The sequence below is a fragment of the Pleurodeles waltl genome, chromosome 9 (assembly GCF_031143425.1).
Source record: "Pleurodeles waltl isolate 20211129_DDA chromosome 9, aPleWal1.hap1.20221129, whole genome shotgun sequence".
NCBI lineage: Eukaryota > Metazoa > Chordata > Amphibia > Caudata > Salamandridae > Pleurodeles > Pleurodeles waltl.
This window is the reverse complement of record NC_090448.1, coordinates 464,558,530-464,572,842: the sequence shown is the minus strand read 5'-3', so window position 1 is coordinate 464,572,842 and position 14,313 is coordinate 464,558,530.

Genomic DNA, 14,313 nt, shown 5'->3' with positions numbered 1-14,313 from the left:
GTTTGGGGGGGGTTGTGTAGGAAAGTACCATCTTGCCTGGCATGTTACCCCCATTTTTCACTGTATATATGTTGTTTTAGTTGTATGTGTCACTGGGACCCTGTCACCCAGGGCCCCAGTGCTCATAAGTGTACCTGAATGTGTTACCTGTGTAGTGACTAACTGTCTCACTGAGGCTCTGCTAATCAGAACCTCAGTGGTTCTGCTCTCTCATTTCTTTCCAAATTGTCACTAACAGGCTAGTGACCAATTTCACCAATTTACATTGGCTTACTGGAACACCCTTATAATTCCCTAGTATATGGTACTGAGGTACCCAGGGTATTGGGGTTCCAGGAGATCCCTATGGGCTGCAGCATTTCTTTTGCCACCCATAGGGAGCTCTGACAATTCTTACACAGGCCTGCCACTGCAGCCTGAGTGAAATAACGTCCACGTTATTTCACAGCCATTTTACACTGCACTTAAGTAACTTATAAGTCACCTATATATCTAACCTTTACCTGGTAAAGGTTGGGTGCTAAGTTACTTAGTGTGTGGCCACCCTGGCACTAGCCAAGGTGCCCCCACATTGTTCAGGGCCAATTCCCCGGACTTTGTGAGTGCGGGGACACCATTACACGCGTTCACTACATGTAGGTCACTCCCTATATGTAGCTTCACAATGGTAACTCAGAATATGGCCATGTAATATGTCTATGATCATGGAATTGCCCCCTCTATACCATCCTGGCATAGTTGGCACAATCCCATGATCCCAGTGGTCTGTAGCACAGACCCTGGTACTGCCAAACTGCCTTTCCCGGGGTTTCACTGCAGCTGCTGCTGCTGCCAACCCCTCAGACAGGCATCTGCCCTCCTGGGGTCCAGCCAGGCCTGGCCCAGGATGGCCGAACAAAGGACTTCCTCTGAGAGAGGGTGTTACACCCTCTCCCTTTGGAAAAGGGTGTGAAGGCAGGGGAGGAGTATCCTCCCCCAGCCTCTGGAAATGCTTTTATGGGCACATTTGGTGCCCATTTCTGCATAAGCCAGTCTACACCGGTTCAGGGACCCCTTAGCCCTGCTCTGGCGCGAAACTGGACAAAGGAAAGGGGAGTGACCACTCCCCTGACCTGTACCTCCCCTGGGAGGTGCCCAGAGCTCCTCCAGTGTGCTCCAGACCTCTGCCATCTTGGAAACAGAGGTGCTGCTGGCACACTGGACTGCTCTGAGTGGCCAGTGCCATAAGGTGACGTCAGAGACTCCTCCTGATAGGCTCCTTCAGGTGTTGCTAGCCTATCCTCTCTCCTAGGTAGCCAAACCCTCTTTTCTGGCTATTTAGGGTCTCTGTCTCTTGGGATTCCTTAGATAACGAATGCAAGAGCTCATCCGAGTTCCTCTGCATCTCTCTCTTCACCTTCTGCCAAGGAATCGACTGCAGACCGCGCTGGAAGCCTGCAAAACTGCAACATAGTAGCAAAGACGCCTACTGCAACTCTGTAACGCTGATCCTGCCGCCTTCTCGAGTGTTTTCCTGGTGGTGCATGCTGTGGGGGTAGTCTGCCTCCTCTCTGCACTAGAAGCTCCGAAGAAATCTCCCGTGGGTCGACGGAATCGTCCCCCTGCAACCGCAGGCACCAAAGAACTGCATCACCGGTACCTTGGGTCTCCTCTCAGCACGACGAGCGAGGTCCCTTGAATCCAGCAACTCTGTCCAAGTGACTCCCACAGTCCAGTGACTCTTCAGTCCAAGTTTGGTGGAGGTAAGTCCTTGCCTCCCTACGCCAGCCTGCATTGTTGGAAACCACGACTTTTGCAGCCACTCCGGCCTCCGTGCACTTCCGGCGGAAATCCTTTGTGCACAGTCCAGCCTGGGTCCACGGCACTCTAACCTGCATTGCACGACCTCCTAAGTTGTTCTCCGGCGACGTGGGACTCCTTTGTGCGACTTCGGGTGAGCACCGTTTCACGCATCCTCGTAGTGCCTGTTTCTGGCACTTTTCTGGGTGGTACCTGCTGCTGAGAGGGCTCCTTGTTTTGCTCGACATCTCCTCTGTCTTCTGATGCAATTTGCGATATCCTGGTCCCTCCTGGGCCACAGCAGCATCCAAAAACCCTTACCGCACGATTTGCAGCTAGTAAGGCTTGTTGGCAGTCTTTTGGCGGGAAAACACTTCTGCACGACTCTCCATGGCGTGAGGGATCCGTCCTCCAAAGGGGAAGTCTCTAGCCCTTGTCGTTGCTGCAGAAACCTAAGCTTCTACAGTCCAGTAGCAGCTTCTTTGCACCCGCAGCTGGCATTTCCTGGGCATCTGCCCATCTCCGACTTGCTTGTGACTTTTGGACTTGGTCCCCTTGTTCCATAGGTACCTTCAACTGGAAATCCATCGTTGTTGCATTGCTGGTTTGTGTCTTTCCTGCAGAATTCCCCTATCACGACTTCTACGTCCTTTGGGGAACTTTAGTGCACTTTGCACTCACTTTTCAGGGTCTTGGGGTGGGCTATTTTTCTAACCCTCACTATTTTCTAATAGTCCCAGCGACCCTCTACAAGGTCACATAGGTTTGTGGTCCATTCGTGGTTCGCATTCCACTTTTGGAGTATATGGTTTTTGTTGCCCCTATCCCTATGTGTCCCCATTGCATCCTATTGTAACTATACATTGTTTGCACTGTTTTCTAAGACTATTACTGCATATTTTGGTATTGTGTATATATATCTTGTGTATATTTCCTATCCTCTCACTGAGGGTACACTCTGAGATACTTTGGCATATTGTCATAAAAATAAAGTGCCTTTATTTTTAGTATAACTGTGTATTGTGTTTTCTTATGATATTGTGCATATGACACTAAGTGGTACTGTAGGAGCTTCACTCGTCTCCTAGTTCAGCCTAAGCTGCTCTGCTAAGCTACCATTATCTATCAGCCTATGCTGCTAGACACCCTATACACTAATAAGGGATAACTGGGCCTGGTGCAAGGTGCAAGTACCCCTTGGTACTCACTACAAGCCAGTCCAGCCTCCTACAAGCGAGAAGTCGGACGGCCAGTGAACTCCATATATTGGCCGGATATGGTGCCCTGGAGACACATGTCAAGAGCCGCTGAACAGGGCCCTTCAAGACAAGCACCGCTGAACAGGGCCCTTCAAGACAAGCACCGCTGAACAGGGCCCTTCAAGACATACACCGCTGAACAGGGCACCGCCGTCTCAAGAACTGCTGAACAGGGCCCTTCAAGACAAGCACCGCTGACCAGGGCACCGCCGTCTCAAGAACCACTGAACAGGGCCCTTCAAGACAAGCACCGCTGAACAGGGCCCTTCAAGACATGCACCGCTGAACAGGGCCCTTCAATACAAGCACCGCTCCGCTGGGCCCTTCATCTCAAGCACCGCTCCGCTGGGCCCTTCATCTCTGCACCGCTCCGTTGGGCCCTTCATCTCAAGCACCGCTCCGCTGGGCCCTTCAAGTCAAGCACCGCTGGCCCATTGGCAGAAGGGGCAGGCCCGGATCTGTGTCGGGCAGGGCTGCACAATGCACTCTGGGCACCATGCCTCCTCCAGTACCAGTGGAGTCTGTAATCCACTTGAGAGACTGTGGCTTTGCACTCCCCAGGATGGCACAGTGGGCAAGCCACCCACTGTAGAGACTTGTGAGACTGTGGCTTTGCACTCCCCAGGATGGCACAGTGGGCAAGCCACCCACTGTAGAGACTTGTGAGACTGTGGCTTTGCACTCCCCAGGATGGCACAGTGGGCAAGCCACCCACTGTAGAGACTTGTGAGACTGTGGCTTTGCACTCCCCAGGATGTAACAGTGGGCAAGCCACCCACTGTAGAGACTTGTGAGACTGTGGCTTTGCACTCCCCAGGATGGGACAGTGGCCATGGAGGCCCCTTGTGGATCTGGCGTCGTGGACTCATGTGGCTGAGGTGCCTCCCCTTCCCTTCCCCCTGAGGTGCCTGTAGTTTTTCTATCTGATGCCCCTGCAGTGTTCTCTCCAATGGATTTGGGTCTCCTGTGTGGGCTTTGCCCATGTGTTGAGGCCCATTCGCCCACGTACAATGACTGAAACCCAATTTGGACAGGACAATTTACATTTGTGTATATAGTTATAGATGTTGGAAAACATTTTTTACTTAGCCTTACAATATATTTGAATTTCATGATCATTTTATTTTGTCTTGGCATTCTTCCGGGGGGTTTGGAGGGTGTCACTCTGAGTTGTTGCTCTGCATTGATCTGTAGGTAGTTGTGGGTGAGGGTGGGTGTGTCGCGTATGTGTGTGCCCGTAATCTTTTCTCCTCCCCCCTCCCCTGTGTCGTAGGTGCAGTACTCACCGTTGTCTTCTGCGCCGGCGTTCGTGCTCCTGGTAGAGGAGCAGGTAGACAATAGCTGGTAGGATGTGTAGTTCTGGTTCCATGCTGTCCAGATTCCTCGTGGAGTGTGGAGAGGTGAGCGTTTTCCCGTTCGTAGTCTGTTTCCGCCGTGTTTTAATCGGCGGGGCTCCCGCCCCCCGGAAAAGGTGGCGGATTGGTGAGTTGTGATAGGGTGGGCGGTACATTGTCTCCCGCCTATCTGTTGGCGGTGACCGCCGCGCTGTTTGTTTGTCCCGCCGTGGCGGTCGGAGTGTTAAAGTGGCGGTCTGTGTTGGCGGTTTCCGCCAGGGTCATAATTCCATTTTTTTGACCGCCTGCCTGTTGGCGGGTTGGCCGCCGCTTTAACACCGACCGCCAGGGTTGGAATGACCCCCTAAGTCCTTTACTTAACTCACAGGCTCGTGTTAGAGCTATTAATTCTGTGGCCTGAGCAGAGTTATGTGGTATTCTAGCTGTTTCAACTACAGTGGTAGCTGTTGTAACTGCATAGGCTGCAGAGGTAGTGCCATCGGGTAGCTTGATGCTTGAGCCATCTACGTATAATATGCCATCAGGGTCTTTCAGTGGAGTGTCCTGTAAGTCCACTCTCCCTTGTGTTTCATCCTCCGTCCGGAGAATGCAGTCATGTATGTCATCATAAGAATCTTCTGTTTTTTCATTAATTGGCAATAAAGTGGCAGGATTGAGCATGTTGCACCTTTTTAATGTTATATGACTAGCTAAAAGTGTCAGTTCATAAGTAGTTAATCGTGCATTAGTAAGATGCTGTGTTTTGGTTTTGTTTAATAGTGCGTCAACAGTGTGTGGGACCAACAGGGTGAGGGGTGAATCCATGACTATCCCGGCCGACTGGCGCACTGCGACCGCTGCAGCGGCTACTGCCCGTAGACAGCTCGGGAGTGCACTGGCCACTGGATCCAGTAGGGCCGAAAAATAAGCACAGGGGCGTTGTTTGCCGCCATGCTCTTGGGTTAACACTGATAGTGAACATCCATTTCTCTCGCTCACATATTACTGAAAATCTTTGCGATAATCAGGCGTACCCAGTTCAGGTGCTGTGCAGAGTGTATTTTTCAATTCATCAAAACCAGACTGAAAATCATCATTCCATTCAATTTTTTCAGGGCAATCTTTGTGGGTGAGATGCAAAAATGGCTTTATCAAAAGAGAATAATTAGGAATCCATTGACGACAGAAGGAGGTAATACCTATAAAGGCCATAACGTCTCTCTGTGTCCTTGGATCCGGTATGTCTCGTTTAGCTTGCATTCTCTCAGCTGTTAACGTACGTCCCTCCTTAGACAGGAGGTGTCCTAGGTATATAACCTCCTGTCTACAATATTGCAATTTGGAGAGGGAGACCTTATGGTGATGGTGTGCAAGATGTTTCAATAAGGCTACAGTATCTGTTTTACAATTTTGTTCTGAAGTGGATGCTATTAAAAGGTCATCCACATATTGAACCAGCGTCGAGGAGCAAGGAAAAACAAGGGCATCTAATTGACCCTTGAGGGCCTGGCTAAAAATGCTAGGCGATTCAGTATAGCCTTGTGGAGCGCGACAGAACCGGAAACTGCGACCACCCAGTGAAAACCCAAAGATTTGTCTACTATCTGGATGAATGGGAATGCTAAAGAATGCATTCTTAAGATCGATAACAGAGAACCAAGTAGCAGAGACAGGTATCATTGTTAATAATATCGTAATGTCAGGAACAACAGGGAACTGGGGTATTACAATCTTATTGACCGCCCGTAAATCAATAACAAATCAGAGTCCTGGAGACGCAGTGCCATCAGATAATTTTTTATGAACAGGAAGGACAGTACTGTTACAATCATTACCACGCGTTTCTTCAATGACACCCAAATCAATCAACTGGGTCACAATATTTTTGAGTTGTTGTTCAATGTGTTGGGATAATTTGTATTGGGGAAGACGAGGTAATTTGGCATTGGCTTTCAAGCGTAGGACATACGGTGGTATGTCCAGACATCCAACATCGTCCTTATGTGTGGCCCATAATATGTCTGGCAAATCTCGAAGTTCGGGTGGAAGTAGTTTTGACAAAAATTGTGACGCGGAAATATTTGGACCTAGAGTGACATGAACTCCATCCGGAGAGCCATAAATGGTGTCGTACAATTTCTTTAATAGGTCCAAACCCAATAAATTCTCACTACAGGCCGAAGTAAGAATGAGAGGGGAGCTAATGGTGTAAGGACCTATAGCAACATGCAGCGGCTGGGAGACGGGGTTAGCCACCGGAACACCAGAAAAACCCATAGAGACATTAATATTGCCAGACAGAGGAACCCCTTGGACCTCTTCCTGTTTAACAGAACTTTTGGTGGCCCCAGTATCTGCCCAAAAATAATGTGGAGTACCGTCTAATTGTACCTCAACGTGAGGGCCATTCTGCCTAACAGGAATAGAAACTGGTCCCACCCCCCTCTGTCGATTGCTGTCTTAGTCAAAGGAGAACCCCTGACCTTCATACGCATCATAGTCGTCATTAAAATATTGACGCTGGGATGAAGCATCAAAATAATTCCGGCGGGGGTACTGGGGGACCGTGGAGGGGCCTGCTGGCAGGGTCTGTCTGCAGGACCAGACCTACCGCGTGGTCTGTAGTCCTGTTGCGGTGGGGGCATGGGGCGGCCTGTGGAGTTGTCCTTATTGGGGCAGTCATTCTTCCAGTGGCCCTCCTGCTTGCAATAGGCGCACTGATTGTAGGAGAGGGAAGAACGGGGAGGGCGTTGGGACTGCCTTCTGTCATTGGGAGGTCCTTGTGACCTTGATCTGGACTGCTGTTGACGGGGCTGAGAGTAGGCCTGCTGAAATAACACCTTCGTTTTTAACTCCTTCATTTTTTTCTCATTCTTTTCTTGTTCTTCTATCTCCCTGTTCTCATAATTTTGGGCCATTGTCAGTATCCCAGTGGCAGTAGAGACTGGCCACGTACTTTCACACAATTTCAATTTTCCCTTTATGTCTGGTAATAAATTGTCCACGAATTTGTCAACAAAGAGTCTTATCCCCCCTTCAGTAGTCATGTCTTGGCCGCTGTAATCAGAAAAGACACCCTCAAACCTTGTATAAAAGTCTGAAACACCCTCGTCCTTTTTCTGTTTACAGGCGGCCAATTTATCCCAATTTATCCTGTGTGGTGCAAGTATGGTCTTCATTAAATCCAAAATACGCAGTGGGAGAGCCAATATAAGTGGGTCTGGTTTCGCTCCCCCAACCCTGTCTCTTTCTGCTGCTTGCAATTGGTCCCACGTGCCCCCTAGTTCAGCATGGTCGTGCTTCTGTATTTTTGACCATACTTCCTGCGGGACTACTGCTGCCATTAACATGTCAATATCGGACAACGTCATAGTACATGATTCAAGAATTTGTTGCAATTCTTTATAATATCCTGCAGGGTTCTTACGGGGGTCAGGTAAGGCGGCTTTTAGGGTATATGTTTCAGATCTTTTCCATGGGGTGTGTACCCACATTTGTTGAAAATGCCCTGCGGTAATAACTTGGCCAGCGTCACCCGTCACCGGTTCTCACCAAACCGGCGGAACCTCTCTCATGGGAAACATGGATGCCCTTATAGAAGGGCTACATGTCCACAGGCGGTCCCTATATACAAGAAGAGTAACAACATAATCATGTAGACCAGAACCAAATGGCAGCCCAGTAGAGGCGCGTTTTCGGAGGTCCACCAGTCCTGCGGGAGCTGAGGAACCATCATCCTCATATTCTTGTATTATAATGTTGCACATAAGGGTGGCTGCATGTAACTGAACTAAACTATCCCATTGTTTCATAGTGTGGACAATGTCCCTGACCCCATAGTCATTCCAATTAGTCATCCACCTCCGTGTCATTTCTTCAATGACATCTTCCTCTTTTGAATTAGAGAACAAGTGTCCGCGCAGGGCGCTTTCGCGGGGTCATGGGACGGGGGGGTATGTGTGGTGTCTAAACAGGAGTCAGGGGTGGGCCAAACGGGGGCCAGTCGAGGGGTGGGTACAGTCGGGCGGGGCGTATCCTCTGTAGGTCTGGTGACAGGAGGGGTAGTGGTGGGTGGCGGAGCACTTGCCTGAGATCCAACCGGGGGTGGCACAATGGGGGTCACCTGGTGCAGGTTGAGGATGTAGTGTAGGATATATTGGTGGAGTATATAACGGGGGTTTATCTAACATATCATTTAAAAGGGGGTCTTCCTCTTGTGGCTTATCCACTACTGTCCTGGAAGGGTAACACTTATCAGTTTGTAAGTGAAGCCTTCGGTCATGTTCTAAAATTTTCTGATGATGTTCAGCTACGTCAGAATCATATACCTTTTCAGTCACCGTCCTGGTCTTATGTCTCTGTAATTCTTTCTCTGCCTTCCTACGTCTTTGGTCTGCTTCTTTCTGCCAAGTCCGTAGTGAATCAAACATCCCTGGTCTACTTTTTGTCACAAAACAAACGTTCCTGTAAATAGTGTAATTTATCTTTATCAAATGTCCCGTGAATAGGCCATTGGAAATCAGAACTACCTTTGGTTCTTTTTCTCCATATATCAGACCAGATAATCGGACCTATGCCATATTTAACATATATATCATGATTCAGAGTCCCGGCCGGAGGAGCGGGGCATGTTTCCTCCAGGCGGGAGTCGCTACTGCAAAGACAACAACACAATTTCCTGAAACAACTGAACGCTGTCATTCTTCCAGTATATTTTTAAAAAAAAAAATCTTACATCAGTGGTTTGAATACACCAAATGAGTGGCAAATATGCCTTTTGCTTCCAATATACTTAAATGACAACTGAGGTCAGTCTTACCACTGACGTCGGTCTTTGCAAAGAGCAATAGAAACCGTACAATACTCACAGACCTATTTTAGACAGGAATCTTTCAACTCCCGTCCTTACCTGACACTTCTGTTATAGTCCAACAGTTGGGGACTCCAGTAGTTCACGGAAAACAGAGACCCGAATTCAGACAGCGCCAGGAGAAGTCGAGCCCGCTGGAAGACACACAGTGGAGATCCGCAGGTCCACAACAGAGAACAAAGCTCAGAATCTGGTGTGGGGCGCCTCCCTTGGAAATCCAATCGTGAGTCCTCCGTCACCCGGTCGGTCCCCTGGATGCCTGACTCGGGTCCCTGTTCGGGCGCCAACTGAGGAACCAGGAAAGATTTGACCCCCACCCGGGGTCTCCTTCCCAGCGGTGGAGGGACACCCTTTATGTCCTCAGGGTCAATTTAGCAGAGAGTTCACAAATCAGACGGAGCCCCCAACTGGAGGAATAAAGAGAGGTTTATTACTTGGATTTATAGCTCGAGCTAATACACAGTCCCAGGACAGTCAAGTGACTATCCTACGGAGGCTGCCCCTTCACTCTGGGGCCTTATATACACACAAAACTGCTTAGTCAGAGGACAACTCCACCCCTATCGTATTCAAGGTCCTCTGCGGCCTTCAGAATATTTCAGGGATACACGTGTGGTTGGAGAAGGTACAGATGCAGCTGGCAGGAGGTGGCAACGACCTGTACAAACTTGTTCTGGCAGTTACTGATTAAGTACGACAATTCTCGGAACTGTAATTGGAAAAAGTAATATGGCAGCGATAAGCAGATTGCAGCCCAAGGCTGCGAACACAAGGTCAATCATCAAAGTTCAGGAGGTTTGTCGAGCACATGGCAACATAATAAAGATAAACAGATACCTAGCAGCTATGGTGTATGATTAACTTTATGTACATTTTCTCAAACCTATGTGGATTTTAAGGTCTGACTTGACATTGCAACTGTCACCTGACCTTTTAAACTACACCAATATTACTGTACAGTTATTTGCATCCACAAGTGTGGCCTACATGTTCACTAATTTTAAAATTCCACTGCTGTGTGCTTAACTCACCCCTTGGCCTACACTGGTTTAGTGTGAAGTGCTGAGCTACACAAGTGTGATGTCTCTACGCTGGGTGTATATGCGCCTATAAGGGTACAGCACAATAATCGTGCAGTACTGTACAGTGTGTGCACGTTAAATGTATGTGCTGGGGGTACATATGCCTCTGAATGGCACAACACATGAATAATGTAGTGCTGTGCAGTTTGTGCATGCTGAATGCATATGCAGGGTGTATGTGTATCTATAAATGGTACAAGACACAAAGTATGCAGTGCTAGGTAGTGTGAGCATGCTAAATGTATGTTTTGGGGCTATGTGCACCTATAAAGGATAAAACACATGAAGGAAACAGCACTGAGCAGTGCATACATAGTAAATGCATGTACTGGGTGAATGTGTGCCTGTGAATGGTTCAGTACATGGAGATTACAGCGCAATGCAGTGTGTGTATACTGTATACGTGCACTGGGTGTAAGTGTACCTGAGAACTGTACAATCCATTGGGGGACTCTGGGTTCCATTTTTTGAGCCCCAGGCCTTCATGGTGAGGATGTAGAGAAATCCCCACAGACAGATTTGTATATTGCTGTATTCATATAAGCTGGGTGGGATACACATTGGAGAGGTGGAGGACCATGCTTCCCCATACACTTCAAAGGGGGCTCTTTGATTCTATGAGAGGTCACAAGGAGGATCTTGGGCACATCTCAGGAAGGAGATGGGGCTGATATGAGAATAATAAAGAGTAGGGCTCGGGCCCTGGGCTAACCTTTTGATGGACATATCAATGTGGCTGATCTCCAGTTGTGAACGCAAGTCACTCCCATGACCTGTATCATGGGACTATCAGCTTTGGACTCCCTCCTGCTTTGACAGACTGCTTTTCAGACAAAGAGAGAGCAGGGGAGTGGGCACTTCAAAAGAAGCAAACTCCCAACATTAACATGAATGTGTCAGGTACTAAATAATATTTGGTGTCTGCTAATGGACTATAAAAAGGGAGGGGAGTTAGAGACCCCAAAAATTGCCATCTGCCAAGCAGAAAGACGGATTGTGCGAGGAAGAGAAGGTCTGCAAAGACTTCAAAGAACTGGGAATCAAGGCCTGCTAGAGTCCCCTCCGGGGTTAGAGGACAGAATTCACGGTCACCTGCCCTGGAGAACCAGCACATTCCTACTTACTAAGATGAGTGTAATTTTTAAACTTTAAAACTTTAACCTTTAAAATTTGTAACTCTCTACATCTAAAATATTTAACAATTTATTAGTCATGTAGTACCATTGTAGTAACATGAATAATATTTTTACTAATTTATTGTAAAGTTTAATAAACTATTATAATTTTCCCTATACTTTACAATAGGCGGTCTCCACCCCAATTGTGGAGTCTCCGTAAAGTCTAAAGAAAAGTGAAAAAAGTGTATGTAACTAAAAACAAATTTGCAGGTATATTCTTATGTTAAATATTAAGATAATTATTTTAAATGTAGAACAAATAAAAATGCTATATCACTATTAACATATTAAATATTTAAATAATATCAATACATTAAACTAAATACAAATATTTTTCGTAAGTTTAAAGTAAACATTATATTCCCTCAAAAAAGAAAAAAAAATATGCATTCATAATTATTGAAAGTGATGTTTGGGAATTGTTAAAAGTAGTTCAATTATGTTTTAATAACAGCTATTTTTACTTTAATTTATAAACTCAAAAAAGTTTGTGAAAATATTTTATAATTAAAAATAAATATGATTACATTTTAGATTTAAAAAAATTAAATGATATTTATTTATCTTCATAATAATGTTAAATAATTGCATTTATTTTAACATTATTTTCTATGGGGTTATATTTTAATTCTTATCTACATTATGTTCTATGGGGGATTGCAGTACCAATGACTGGCCATGTGTGGTGCTGGACTTACCCCAGCTTTGATGTCAAGTACTTTACTACTGTTTCGAGTCTCTTTCTGGTTGTAGTAACTTTAGAAATGCAGTTGAGGATAGCTTTGGGCTCATTCAATTGCAGTTTGTGAATAACAATGGTCTTACTCTTTTGTGGGGGGGATGTATGTCCCTTTCTAAACCTTCCCTTTAACCTCCTTGAACTCCATTATTAATTCTCCTTAAACTGCTCCCATTTCAAAGTACGTTTGCCCCCCTTTGCGGCCAGATTAAGATGGTTGCAGCTGCAATTCCAAGGGTAAGTTGTTCCAGAGGAAAGCAGCCTAAATCACGAACCTTCAACCTCCAGTTTTAACAATGGCACATAATGATTGGAAAGACTATGACACTTCTTTTCTGTAGTGCTGCTCAACTAAAGCAGAATAATTTGTCATTAAGCAGCATCTTCATCATTTCGTTTGGCATTTATCGTCATTCTTTTGGTTATTAAATGTTGTAATCAGTGGTCACACATAAATTAAGAGTTATTTCCAGATTCTAGACTAATGATTCAAACATATCCCTTGCACCTTCGCCTCAGCAGCTCTTAGACAGCAAGCAGTCGGCGAATTTGGTATAGAAACACTGATGTGCTTCTTTAATGGTAATAAACTTGTAGGGATCTCGATGAGCAATCAAACTATAGATCGATTTCCCCATATTTAATGATTCATGGAGGTTTTCTTTTTTGGCCCAGTTCAGCACACTATCGAACCCTGAGCTGAAGCAGTTTTGCCTTCATTTACAGAATATTTGATTCCTATGGTTTGAGGCCACATATTGGTATTTTTAGTTGATGTCATTAAATGCCCAATTTCGAGTTATTTGATGTTTTAATGTCTCCTCGGACTCATTTGCATTCAACACCTCAAACATTCCATTCTCCCCATAAACATCTGGATGTCCGGCATCTGGATGACCCAGCAAAACAAAATGTCTGCAAATAGCAAAAAAAATAACAAGCAACAATTATTCCAAGCCAGACTCAATAGCAGAACATGGACAGATTCAAACCTCAGCTTTCACCCAATGCTAAGTCATTTGGATTTACACTAGACAGTGACAACCTGGTCAAGGAACATAGCGAAAAAAAATCAAGACAACCTGAATCTACTAAAAAAGTAAAACCTTTCCGTCAAGAAAGTGTCTTCAGAACTGTGGTGTAAACAGTCTTTTGTTTTCCATTGGGATGGCAACAATGCTCTGATTCACAGCCTCTCAGACTCCACACTGTTCTTTCCTATGGGCATCCGACAAGTTGCAGCATACGTCACCAAGAGCCTGAAAAAATATGACTATATCACTGCCACGCCTGACACAACTCCACTGACTCCCATTGCTGGCCTGCCCCATCTTCAAAACCAGCTGCATAAATTACAAAACCATTATAACCAACACCCTTGCTTATTTTGCTTACAAGCTTACCATTTCCTTTGGCTCTTGGTCAGACAGTTGCAGCTGGTCATTTTAGGAGGGAGAGGGGCGAACGGGACACAGGTGCACACATACACACTTGCACCCATTCATTCACGCACACACACACATCCATTTACAACCTTCATTACTGTTAGACTTGGCATCCTTGGCATGGTATCCCCTAACATTTTGCCTCTGTTTCCCAGGTTGTTGATGTGCTGGACTCTCTTTTTGCTGTTTTTGTTACTCTGGGCACTTTACCACTGCTATCCAGTGCTACAGTGCAAGTGCTCCTATACACAATGTGTATGTAGTTGGTTTATCCGTGATTGGCATATTTGATTTACTGGTAATCTCTAATACAGTGCACTAGAGGTGCCCAGGGCCTGTAAATCAATTACTACTAGTGGGCCTTCAGCACCGGTTGAGCCACCCACAATAGTAGCTCTGTAAGCATGGCTCAGACCTGCCTCTGTAGTGTCTGTGTGTACAGTTGTAAACTACCAATTTGACTTGGCAAGTGTACCCACGTGCCAGTCCTAAACCTTCCCTTTTCTTACATGTAAGACACCCCTAAGGTAGGCTCTAGGTAGCCCCATGGGCAGTGTGCAGTGTATGTTTAAGGTAGGACATATACCATATATATGTCCTAACAGAGAAATACTGCCAAATGTGTTT